Here is a 10,827-nt window from a genome sequence, read left to right as displayed (position 1 = left end):
CTAGCACCTTGGTTCAGTCCACATTCTTTGTTGCCTGGCCTAGGGTAGTAACGGCCTTCCTGCCTGTCCTCTTGACCCATCTAGACCATTGCTTTTATGACTAGGTATGTTTCCAAGAGACTATATTCATTTCGCACGGGATGGGGTGTATAAACGTGAGTCCAGGAACCAGCTCAGCAGTGTCAAGACCCTTATGTCAGAGATCTCATCGGTAAAATGCCAGGTGGACTCAGGGATGCCCAAAGCCCTTTCGCGACCACGATTTACCGACGCTAGACATATTTTTTAAATACCGAGGCATCGACTAGCTACTTCTAAACACAAACAGATGGGTGGAAATGGACCGAGGCTGCCTCCCTGCCCCCTTCCAGAAGACCACGTCATCCCAGCTGACGAGCGATCGCTTCAATCCTGCCGTCTCCAAGGGCGTGGGCTAAAGGGGTCCGGGGCAGGCAGTTTCCCGGCGCCTTGGACCCTCCCATCGCGCGAGTAGGGGAAGTCGAGCAGCTCAGGCACAAATCCTGGGCGTCCCGGCGGTCTTCAGCTCGGGCCCTGGCCGCGTTGGGGGCGGGGGAGTGGGCAGCGGAGAGCGCAGGCGCAGTGTCCGCACCGCGGCGCCCCTCTCCACGCCCCGCCTGGCGGCCTCAGCGGCCCTGGCCACGTTTTTTCCTGGCGAAGCGCGCGGCGGACACAGCCGTCCTAGAGGCTGGACTAGGCGCGCGGTAGCGGGCATCCCGGGCCGGAGCGCCGCGCGCCCCTTCTTCGCAGTGAAACGAAGGTAACCGGGCCCGGAGCCAGGCGGCAGCGGCAGATTTGCACCTTGACGCTGCCTGCCAGGCCGCCCCACCCGAAAGGAGTGAGAGCCGACCCCGAACCCCATACACCCACTTTTAGCCATGGTACCTAGGGGGCAGAGCCCCTCTTTTGGGGTTGGGCGGGGCCCAGGGCGAGGCACCCCGCCCTCCTTCACAACCTTCGTATGGGGCTCTGTTGGACGTCAGAAAGGCCGCGGTCCCCTCACTGCTCTCCTGGAGAACCGGGACACGGGGTCAGCCGGGGTCAGCGTCAGCTAGGGCCCCTGAGCCCCCCGTGTTCTGCCACCGTCGCACCTATTGGGCCCTTCCCCAACCTCCATGATAAAGGCTAGGGTAGTTGCTTTCCTCTGGCCCGGGAGCCCACCCAAGTGAGTCCCTGTGGCGTCATGAGATCAGTTTCAAACCCAAACTTTAAAAAATGCTGAATGGTTTTAGAAACAGCCAAGAATTGGTAGTTTTCTTTCTTCTCTTATGTGTGTGATTCTGGAATGCCAGTCCATATGGGTTGAAATTTTCGTGGAGAATAGATGGCTTGTAGAAATTTTTCCACAACGAAAGGCGAAGGCAAGGCGTAGTTGGAGGAAGGGCGGGCTATGGCCAGGTGTGCTGGCTAGAGGAGCAGGGCAAGTCCATTCAGCTTGCTCAGCTCCGGGGAGGGAACCACGAACCCTCCCTGACCGGCCTCTGGGCGCTGAAGAATTTCCACACTGCGCCCGTTTGGCCTCTTTTGAGAGGAGGAAGAGGATGGAAGGGTCGCGCGGTCCAGCCGGAAGGAGACTCGTGTTGGGGCGAGTGGGGCCCTGCATCTCCATCCAGGCTTTCGCGGGGTTTGGCGAAGAGCGAGACGGAAAGACTGCCTCCGGGTGACGATTGAGGGTCCGGAGATAGTGACGCACTGGGCGGAGTGGGCTGGGGGCGACTGGAGAGAGGCGGTTTCCGCTGGCAATTCTGCCTTAAAGGACTTTGATTGGGGTTGCCCGTGTCCTTGGTGCTGAAGTAAGTGCCTCAAGCGCCTTCGTTGGCTCACTTCTCGGGCTAGGGCTTCCTGTACCCTTGTACTCTGCACCTTTGCCAAAAATAGCCCATCTCCAAAGCAGGTGCCAGAGTGGAGCCTGGCCGACACTGAATCCCTTTGTAGATGGGTTAAATGCTGGTTTCCTGAAGATAAGGTGAAGGCAAATGTAGCTCCCTTTTGTAGATGCAGATAAAGCATTTGTGTAACAGGTTTGATTACTTACATGCAAGTACTCACGGCGACCTTAAACATGAACTCTCACGTATGCATCTGTAGGGTTCAAGTAGGTGTATATGCACGCAAATACAATGCACATGTAAATACACTTACTGTTTTCAATGCCATCGCACGCTGCAAGTTACATTTTTTTTCCAGAGCTTTTTTGTAACCCATCTTTATTTTCTGACATCTCTGGTGTTTCTCAACTCTGCAGAACCATTTTCATAATCATCTGTTCCAAACTACAGAGCCTGTGGATTAAAGTGTTTGGTATTATGCTGAGCAATTAAGTGTTTATGCATATTTTAATTTGAAACAAAGATAGTCTAAAAAGATGTAAAGTTGATATACAAAAAAATGTTCTTAAGGGAAGTTTAAAAAAAGAATTAATGAAAAATTTAATAGAGAACAATAGCTAGATAACATCGTACGGAAAGCTGTAATCTGAAGAAAATATGACTAAGATGTGTCATAATGCTGACAATTTCAAATATACTGGTGGTATATACTTTGTGGACTCAATAAAGATTATATAATGTATTTTTGAAAACATCAATATCTATGATTTTTCTCTCATAAAATGTATGCTTATTGTAAGATATTTAGGTAGTAGAGGAATGCATAAAACCAGAGAAACCAGAGAAAACCATTGTAAACAGATTTTCTTTTAGGTGAACATACATGCATTTTAAATGGATCAATCTTCTGTTGGTTGCATTTGCATTATAAAATTTATCACCAATATCTTTCAAAACAATACATATAAAAACTAGGTCATCATTCTTAAGGGTTGCATAATATTGCACTATGTGGATAGAACATAATTTATTGATTTAAACAATGCCATAATTATGAATATTTATGTATTTCCAGTTTTATGCTATTACAGACTGCTCTGCAAATAACATATTTGTTTTTACTTCTTTCTTTCTTTCTTTCTTTCTTTCTTTCTTTCTTTCTTTCTTTCTTTCTTTCTTTCTTTTTTAGAGACAGAAAGCACAAGCGGGGAGAAGTACAGGGAGAGGGAGAGAAAGAATCTTAGGCAGGCACCAGGCCCAGCACAGAGCCTGACACCCACTGGGCTTGACTATGAGATCATGACCCAAGCCAAAATCAAGAGTCAGATGCTTAACTGACTGAGCTACTCAGGCACCTCTGCAAATAACATATTTGGTCAAACATTTGTGCACTTGTTTTGTTCTACTCTTAGAACAAATTCCTAGAAGTGAAATTGTCAGTTCAATGGGTTAACACATTGGGTTAACACATGTGTCAGTTAAACACATTGATTTGTTCATTTATTTGTTCAGTAATTTCCTGTCTCCTCTTTTGCCTGTTTCATTCTTTATCATGTTCTCAGCATCTACAACAATGCTAGATATATAAGTATTCATGAAATATGTATTGGAAGAACACTATTTCCAGATTGTGCTACAGAAAGTGTGTATTAGTGTATATCACTATAAATACTGAATTAGAATGTTGGTATCCTCACACTATCACCAAAATTAGGTTATTAGGTTTTATCACTCTTTTAAAAGTATTTTCCAATTGGATAGGCCAAAAAGAACATATTTTCCATATGTTTGTATAGGTCATGCTTATTGTTTCTTCTGTGAGTTTCCAGCCTTATTTTTCTATTGGTGTGCTTGTATTTTTTCTTGTTTGTAGGAGCTCTTTGTATAATGAGGACTTTGTTACATATGTTGCAATTTTTTCTTGATTTTTTATTTTTAAACTTTGTTTATGGTATTTAAGCTGCCATAGAAAATTTTAATTTTTATGTAGTCATATATATATACACTATATATACACAGTATATATATACATATTATTTTCTTTTAATTTCTGGCATTTATATCAGTATTCACTTTTCTGTATTAAAAGATAATCTGCCATATTTTATGGTTTTATAAAAGATTATATTTTAGACTCTAGGTTATACTTCCTTTTTAGTAAATTAATTGCTAAATGTAAAATTCTATTGACGATAGCTTCGTAAGAAGTAGTTCTTTATTTTTAACTCACATATGCACATGTCCTCTATGAGGAGTAACATATTACTCAGTTTGAGCTCTTTAACATGATGTATTTAATTTCTAGATACTTAATGAAAGTGTTTTTCCTTAAAATGCTTTTTAGTCTGTATGATTATTATTATTATTATTATTATTTGAGAGAGACCGAAAGCAAGCCAGGGAGAGGGCCAAAGGGGGAAGAGAGAGAGAGAATCTTTTCTTTTTTTTTTTTTTTTAAGTTTATGTATTTATTTTGAGAGGGGCAGGGTTGCAGATAGAGGGAGAGAGAGAATCCCAAACAGGCTGTCAGCGCAGAGTCCAATTCGGGGCTCATACTAATGAACCATGAAATCATGACCTGAGCCGAAATCAACAGACGCTTAACCAGCTGAGCCACCCAGGGGCCCTATGAGAGAGAATCCCACAACCCTGGGATCATGACCTGAGCTGAAATCAAGAGTCAGAGGCTTCTGCCCCTAGTCTGTAGTATTTAAAAACATTTTTTTTAATGTTTATTTATTTTTAGGGGGTGCCTGGGTGGCTCAGTTGGTTAAGTGTCCAACTTCGGCTCAGGTCATGATCTCACGGCTTGTGAGTTCGAGCCCCGTCAGGCTCTGTGCTAACAGCTCAGAAACTGGAGCCTGCTTCGGACTCTGTGTGTCCCTCTCTCTCTGTCCCTCCCCTGCTTATGCTCTCTCTGTCTCTTTCTCTCTCTCTCAAGAATAAACATTAAAATAAAAATAAATAAATAAATAAATAAATAAATAGTTTATTTATTTTTGAAAGACAGACAAAGATAGAGCACTAGTGGGTGAGGAGGAGAGAGACACAGAATCCAAAGCAGACTGCAGGCTCTGAGCTGTCAGCACAGAACTCACAAACCATGAGATCATGACCTGACCCAAAGTCTGATGCTTAACTGACTGAAACCCCCAGGCGCCCCTGTAGTATTTTTAAACTGTTAGTATGCAATCTTTTAAAAAAGGAGCTATTCTTTTTGTATTTTGTTTTTTGTATAAGAAGGAAAATATGACAAAGTCTACTTTTTAGCCAAATTAAGAATTGATGTCATTGAAATTCATAAGAATGTGCACACATAAGTTTGGTCAAATAAGTTAAAAAATTTTTAAAAAATACTATTTTTTGGTATCTGTCATGGATCAAAATAACTTTTTTCCAAAAAACAAAAGATTGGTTATTGGAGCATTGATGAGCTATTCTGTATTATTTTTTTTCCTGGGATTTAAAAACCTTTTAGAACAGCAAAATGGAAATAATTTTATTGTTATTATGGAATAAATCCTAAGATGTAGCTGATTATAAAAAATGAGATCAACATCAGAATAGAAAATAAAACCCTCTAGTAAGACATTCTCCACAGGTAACTATGCATATTGGTTTGGAATACAGACTTCCAGATTATTAAATTTATAAATAATGATACATTTCATTGAATGTAAGATGTTGTCAATTGTTTTTTTTTAATTACAGTTTTTTTGAATGTTTATTTATTTTTGAGAGAGAGAGACAGAGTTTGAGCAGGGGAGGGACAGAGAGAGAGGGAGACACAGAATCCGAAGCAGGATCCAGGCTCTGAGCTGTCAGCACAGAGCCCGACGCGGGGCTCGAACTCACGAGCTGTGAGATCAGGACCTGAGCTGAAGTTGGACACCTAACCAACTGAGCCACCCAGGTGCCCTAATGTTTATTTGTCTTTGAGAAAGAGAGAGAGAGAGACAGAGCATGAGTGGGGGAGGGGCAGAGAGAGAGGGAGACACAGAATCCAAAGCATGCTTCAGGCTCTGTGCTGTCGATACAGAGCCTGACGCAGGGCTTGAACTCATGAACCGGGAGATCATGACCTAGGCGAAGTCAGACGCTTAAGCCACTGAACCACTCAGGCGCCCCAAGATGCTGTCAATTGTAAGATGCATTTTAATTTTACGAATGTGAAAAAATGTGCATGTTAAATTTGGTGTATCATAAATAGAATCATACTGTATCTATTTTTCTGGTATTTTTTCCACACAGCTATAGATATGTTCTTATCTGATACATGTAAGTATTGAATTAATCAACATCCTATTTAAGTTCAGATTATTTACAACTTTTGCATAATAAAAACAGTGCCATATTGAATATTCTTTTAATATACATCTGTGTAATGATATTCCTTCCTTAGGATAAATTCTTAAATGAAATTTATAGGCTAGAGAATTAATACTTTTGGTGCAAAATTAACATTTTGGTGCATATTGTCTATTCTCCAAAATTCTTATAACAATTTGCCCTGCAAAAATAGTGCATGATGTTCTAGATTCTTCATTCATGCCAGAGATAATCAGCTTTTCCTATTTTACTCACCTAAGAGGCAAAACAGGTATCTCACTCTTTTTTAAATTCTTGTTTTTCTTTTATAGAAATGTGCATATATGCATCTTTCCATATGTCTATTGGTTATGTGTATTTTTTTGTGTGAATTGCCTATTCATGGGCTTTGTGCAATTTTTTTTGAGTTTTTAAGAGCCCATCTTGTATGAAAGATGTTAACCCTTTGTTGCTATTGTTGTTTTTAATTAATCATTTAAATTTTTTTATGGTTTCTTTTTTTGCACAGATGATTTAAATTTTCATGGAGTCAAACCAGTCCATTTTTTCTTTGTGATTTTTCACCTTGGTGTTACAATGAGAACACTATTCTAGTTCCCCAACCCAAGATTATAAAAGTATTCTCTGGTGAGGGAAAGAGCACAATTAAATTTTCAAAGGAGTAGAACTTAAAACCATATTATATTTAGATATCACCAATTCTGTTTCTAAGTAGGATTTATTAAGTTTTGTTTATTTGTGTTGGTAGATCTATCAATCAGCTCCAGCCAAGAGGTGGGTAGCTGTAAGTAGAGGGGCCAAGCAACCTGAAGAGGGGCAATGGTCACACACTGGTTTCATTTAACTAATATGGTTAACATTTTTGCTTTACCTAATAGAAATGGGAGTTAGTGAATTCAGTCACAAGAGAAAATAGTATTTGGGAGACTGGCAGGGAGATTGATTAATCATACCTTTTTCCATATTCTTACATAAATTAGAGTATTTTCAAAGACACAAAATTAATGAGAAAATGTAAAGATGTAAATAATTCAATTATTAAATTTAAGTTTGATTGGACTTTTTGTAAGGTTCACAATACTTTAATTCAGGTGTGAATAGCTGAATTCTCCAGTACCTTTTAACTTGGATAGCTTTGCTATCCATGCTTCAGACCTAGCTAATCTCAGCAGTTGTTGACCTATCTAGCAATCTGACAGTTTGTGGTTATCATGAGGATTAGACACACCTCCCACCCCCGATTATTAGATGCTTGAAGAGTCTTTGCCTCCTGGTGACCTGAGTAGAAATATAATTTTCCAGTTTGGCATTGGAATTTGTTGGTGAGGAAAAGATGATGTCATTAATCATACTCTAACTAACCAAGCCTTTTATTCTGAACACTTTTTTTAAGCTTATTTTTTTATAATACATTTTTAACTTTTTATTAAAAGTTTTTTAATGTTTTTATTTATTTTTTGAGAGATAGAGTGTGAGTGGGGGAGGGGCAGAGAGAGAGGGAGACACAGAATCCAAAGCAGGCTCCAGGGTCTGAGCTGTCGGCACAGAGCCTGACTTAGGGCTCAAACTCAGGAGCTATGAGATCATGACCTGAGCTGAAGTTGGACACTTAACTGACTGAGCCACCCAGGCACCCCTTTTCACGTTTATTTTATTCATTCATTCATTCATTCATTCATTCATTCATTTATTTTGAGAGAGACAGAGAGAGCCCGAGCAGGGGAGAGGCAGATAAAGAAGGAGAATCCCAAACAGGCTCCAGGCTCAAACCCATGAAACTGTGAGATCATAACCCAAGCCAAAGGAAATCAAGAGTTGGACGCTGAACTGACTGAACCACACAGGTGCCCCTGAATGCTTTTAAGCACTTCATTGGCAATGAGAGTCTTGTTTCATCTTCCTTGGTGAGGCCACCTTGCACTATGGATGGTATTTCTTAAACACTCTGATAAATCATAGTTCCAGGATGTTATGGGCCACTACTATATCTTCCTTCTTATTTCATGTTTCTCCTGCATTATTTTGATTGTAAAATCAGGCAAAGTACCCTTGTTATCACCACACATATTTTTTTTTCCATCCTGCCCTTAGTAATGATTCTCCAAGTAACTAAAGTGTTATATGAACAGTCACTGTCTGCTGGCTCCTGGCTTAGGTATGGAAAGGAAAATGATGATCACTGTAGTATCTCTCCTTTCTTACTTTTCATCCATCTACCTTCTAGTCTAGACACAGGAAATAGCCTTCTATTTGGTAGGAAATGTCAGAGATAAGTTGAGGTCACAGTTTTTTTTTTTTCTTCTGAGGACCAAAAGTTTATTTTGCCCTATAAATTTTAATATACATATATAATTTTAAAATTTTGGCTTATATACCATTACACAGGTTAGATTGTTTATTAATTCTGGTTTCTCTTACAGTCATTGCTGTAATAGAAGTGTATGTGATCAATGGGCACTTAACACTATTTCATAGTTAAAATTATATAGGAACTTAATTCATATACCTGTCATCTTTACTGAAGTTCATTTAATCATTTTCTGACTGTATCAAAATCACTTGGTTTGTATCTCTTTACTTTTATCTAAGATCCCAAAATATTAGCAGATTTACTGAACTTTGACCTTAAGAACTTGACGAAGGAACGAAGAAATATTAGGTAAATTCCCATTTATTTTGCCCTGGTCTCTGTGTAACTCTAGCTGAGCCGTTGTTCTAAATGGGAGTGAGAATCCCAATGGTAAGGCTTCCGAGGGTGGTGGTAAACCAAAGCCAGATACTCACATTACTTCTTGGATTCCCTTAAATTAGGGTTAGGAGATAGAAGATAGAGTCAGGTTGCAGGAGTATGATTACCAAAGCTCAGCGCCACAACTAATCAGATCCAGTATTAGAAGTCTCTGCTAAGAGGGTGACTTTCTGCAAAGCAGGCCAGCTATGCCAGAGGACTCCCAACATTTGTTGAATTCTTAGAACAGTAACACTTTATTGGTGATTATAAAATTCATAAGTTACATATGCAACTCACAGCAATACCATACGGCAAGGACTCTAACAGAGTCCTGTAGAAAGTGTGTTTTCTTTTTAATTTTTTTTTTTTTGAGAGAGAGAGAGAGTGTGAGCAAGGGAGAGGGGCAGAGGGAGAGAGAGGGGGGGAATCCCAAGCAGGGTCCATGCTGAGCATGGAGCCCAACGCAGAGTTTGATCCCATGACTATGGGACCATAGACCTGAGCCCAAACCAAGAGTTGGATACTCAACCAACTGAGCTGTCCAGGTGCCCCCAGTAGAAAGTGTTTTTTTTTTTTTAATTTTTTAAAATGTTTATTAATTTTTGAGAGAGAGAACGCACAAGCAGGGGAGGGACAAAGAGAGAAGGAGACAGAATCCAAAGCAGGCTCCAGACTCTGAGCTGGCAGCACAGAGCCCGGCATGGGGCTCGAACCCACAAACCATGAGATCATGACCTGAGCCGAAGTCAGACACCTAACCGACTGAGCTACCCAGGTGCACCTAAAGTGTTCTTAAACACACGGAGGAACAATTGGTTACTGAGAGGCTTCTCCAATTAACTCACCAGGAGCATTGTGAGTTTGTGTTTAGAGATTCGCCAGAGATTGCTTTGTGGGGTTGATGGCCTCAAGTTGGGCTGGAAGCTGAGGGTTTGGATGTGAGGCCTGGCTGTCATGTTTAGCACCTTTGGAAGCTTGGGCAAGTCACTGTACCTGGCTGAGGTTCACTTAATTTTTTTTTTTTTTTAAGAGCAAATAATAGGGGCGCCTGGGTGGCTTGGTCGGTTAAGCGTCTGACTTCAGCTCAGGTCAGGATCTCACAGTCCGTGAGTTCGAGCCCCGCGTCAGGCTCTGTGCTGACAGCTCAGAGCCTGAAGCCTGTTTCAGATTCTGTGTCTCCCTCTCTCTCTGCCCCTCCCCCGTTCATGCTCTGTCTCTCTCTGTCTCAAAAATAAATAAACGTTAAAAAAAAAATTAAAAAAAAAAAGAGCAAATAATATTAGTGCCTACCTTGTTAGGGTTGTTGTGGGATTAAGTAAAACATTACATGTAAAGCACTTGGTATAAGCCTATAGTAGTCTAGTTTATTTGTTTATTTTGCCTTTATAGAGCTGCATGTAAATCACTCTGGACAAATGATTTTTGATTCTTTTGTCAGAGTTTTCAATGGCAAAATGGACTATATAAACTTTTTGTGTCTTCTGGATCTGTATGATAATTCTCTTAATTTGGAATTTTCTCTTTTAATGTAGCTTAAACCCCAACCTTCTGCTTTTTATCAATTCTCTTACTATCCCAAAACAAAATAGGCCTAGTGTGGCATTGTCATGACTTTAGCATTGTCCTTTAGTACTCTGATGTTAGACTCTGGTCTAACTCTGATGTTCCTTCCTTTTACTGTGTATAGAAGTTTCTGTGTCTGTTTTGTGGCATTTGTAACTATATATTGTTTCTCCCAAACTAACATGCATTTTAAGAGAAAGCTTGTGTCTTCCTAATCTTATCTCTCATAATGTCTTATACTAGTGCCTTCCACGTCATAGGCACTCAGTAAATATTGACTGAATGAAGGAATAAATATGAATGCACGAGGCTGCCAGAATACCTGGTGTGATCTCAGGCTGCCCCCATAGAAACAGA

At 40.5% G+C, this 10,827-nt stretch overlaps 1 protein-coding gene across 3 annotated transcripts in view; it reads left to right on the top strand.

The window, feature by feature from the left end:
• The first annotated feature begins 439 nt into the window (after window positions 1–439).
• The window catches only part of SLC35G2 (solute carrier family 35 member G2), a 44,003-nt gene continuing 33,615 nt past the window's right edge, over window positions 440–10,827 (top strand). Inside the window, exons 1-2 of one of the 3 annotated variants that reach the window (XM_053903788.1) lie at window positions 440–778; window positions 3,037–3,295. The gene's annotated coding sequence lies outside the window, so the exon portion shown is untranslated. Of the gene's footprint in view, window positions 779–1,709; window positions 1,812–3,036; window positions 3,296–10,827 lie in introns of those variants that run through there. The other 2 variants (XM_019437326.2, XM_053903789.1) reach the window with 2 other exon arrangements.

Source organism: Panthera pardus, unplaced genomic scaffold (genome assembly GCF_024362965.1).
Source record: "Panthera pardus isolate Hobbes unplaced genomic scaffold, ASM2436296v1 HiC_scaffold_16, whole genome shotgun sequence".
Lineage (NCBI taxonomy): Eukaryota > Metazoa > Chordata > Mammalia > Carnivora > Felidae > Panthera > Panthera pardus.
The sequence above is the reverse complement of the archived record's forward strand: the minus strand, read 5'-3'. Positions and strand labels throughout refer to the sequence as shown.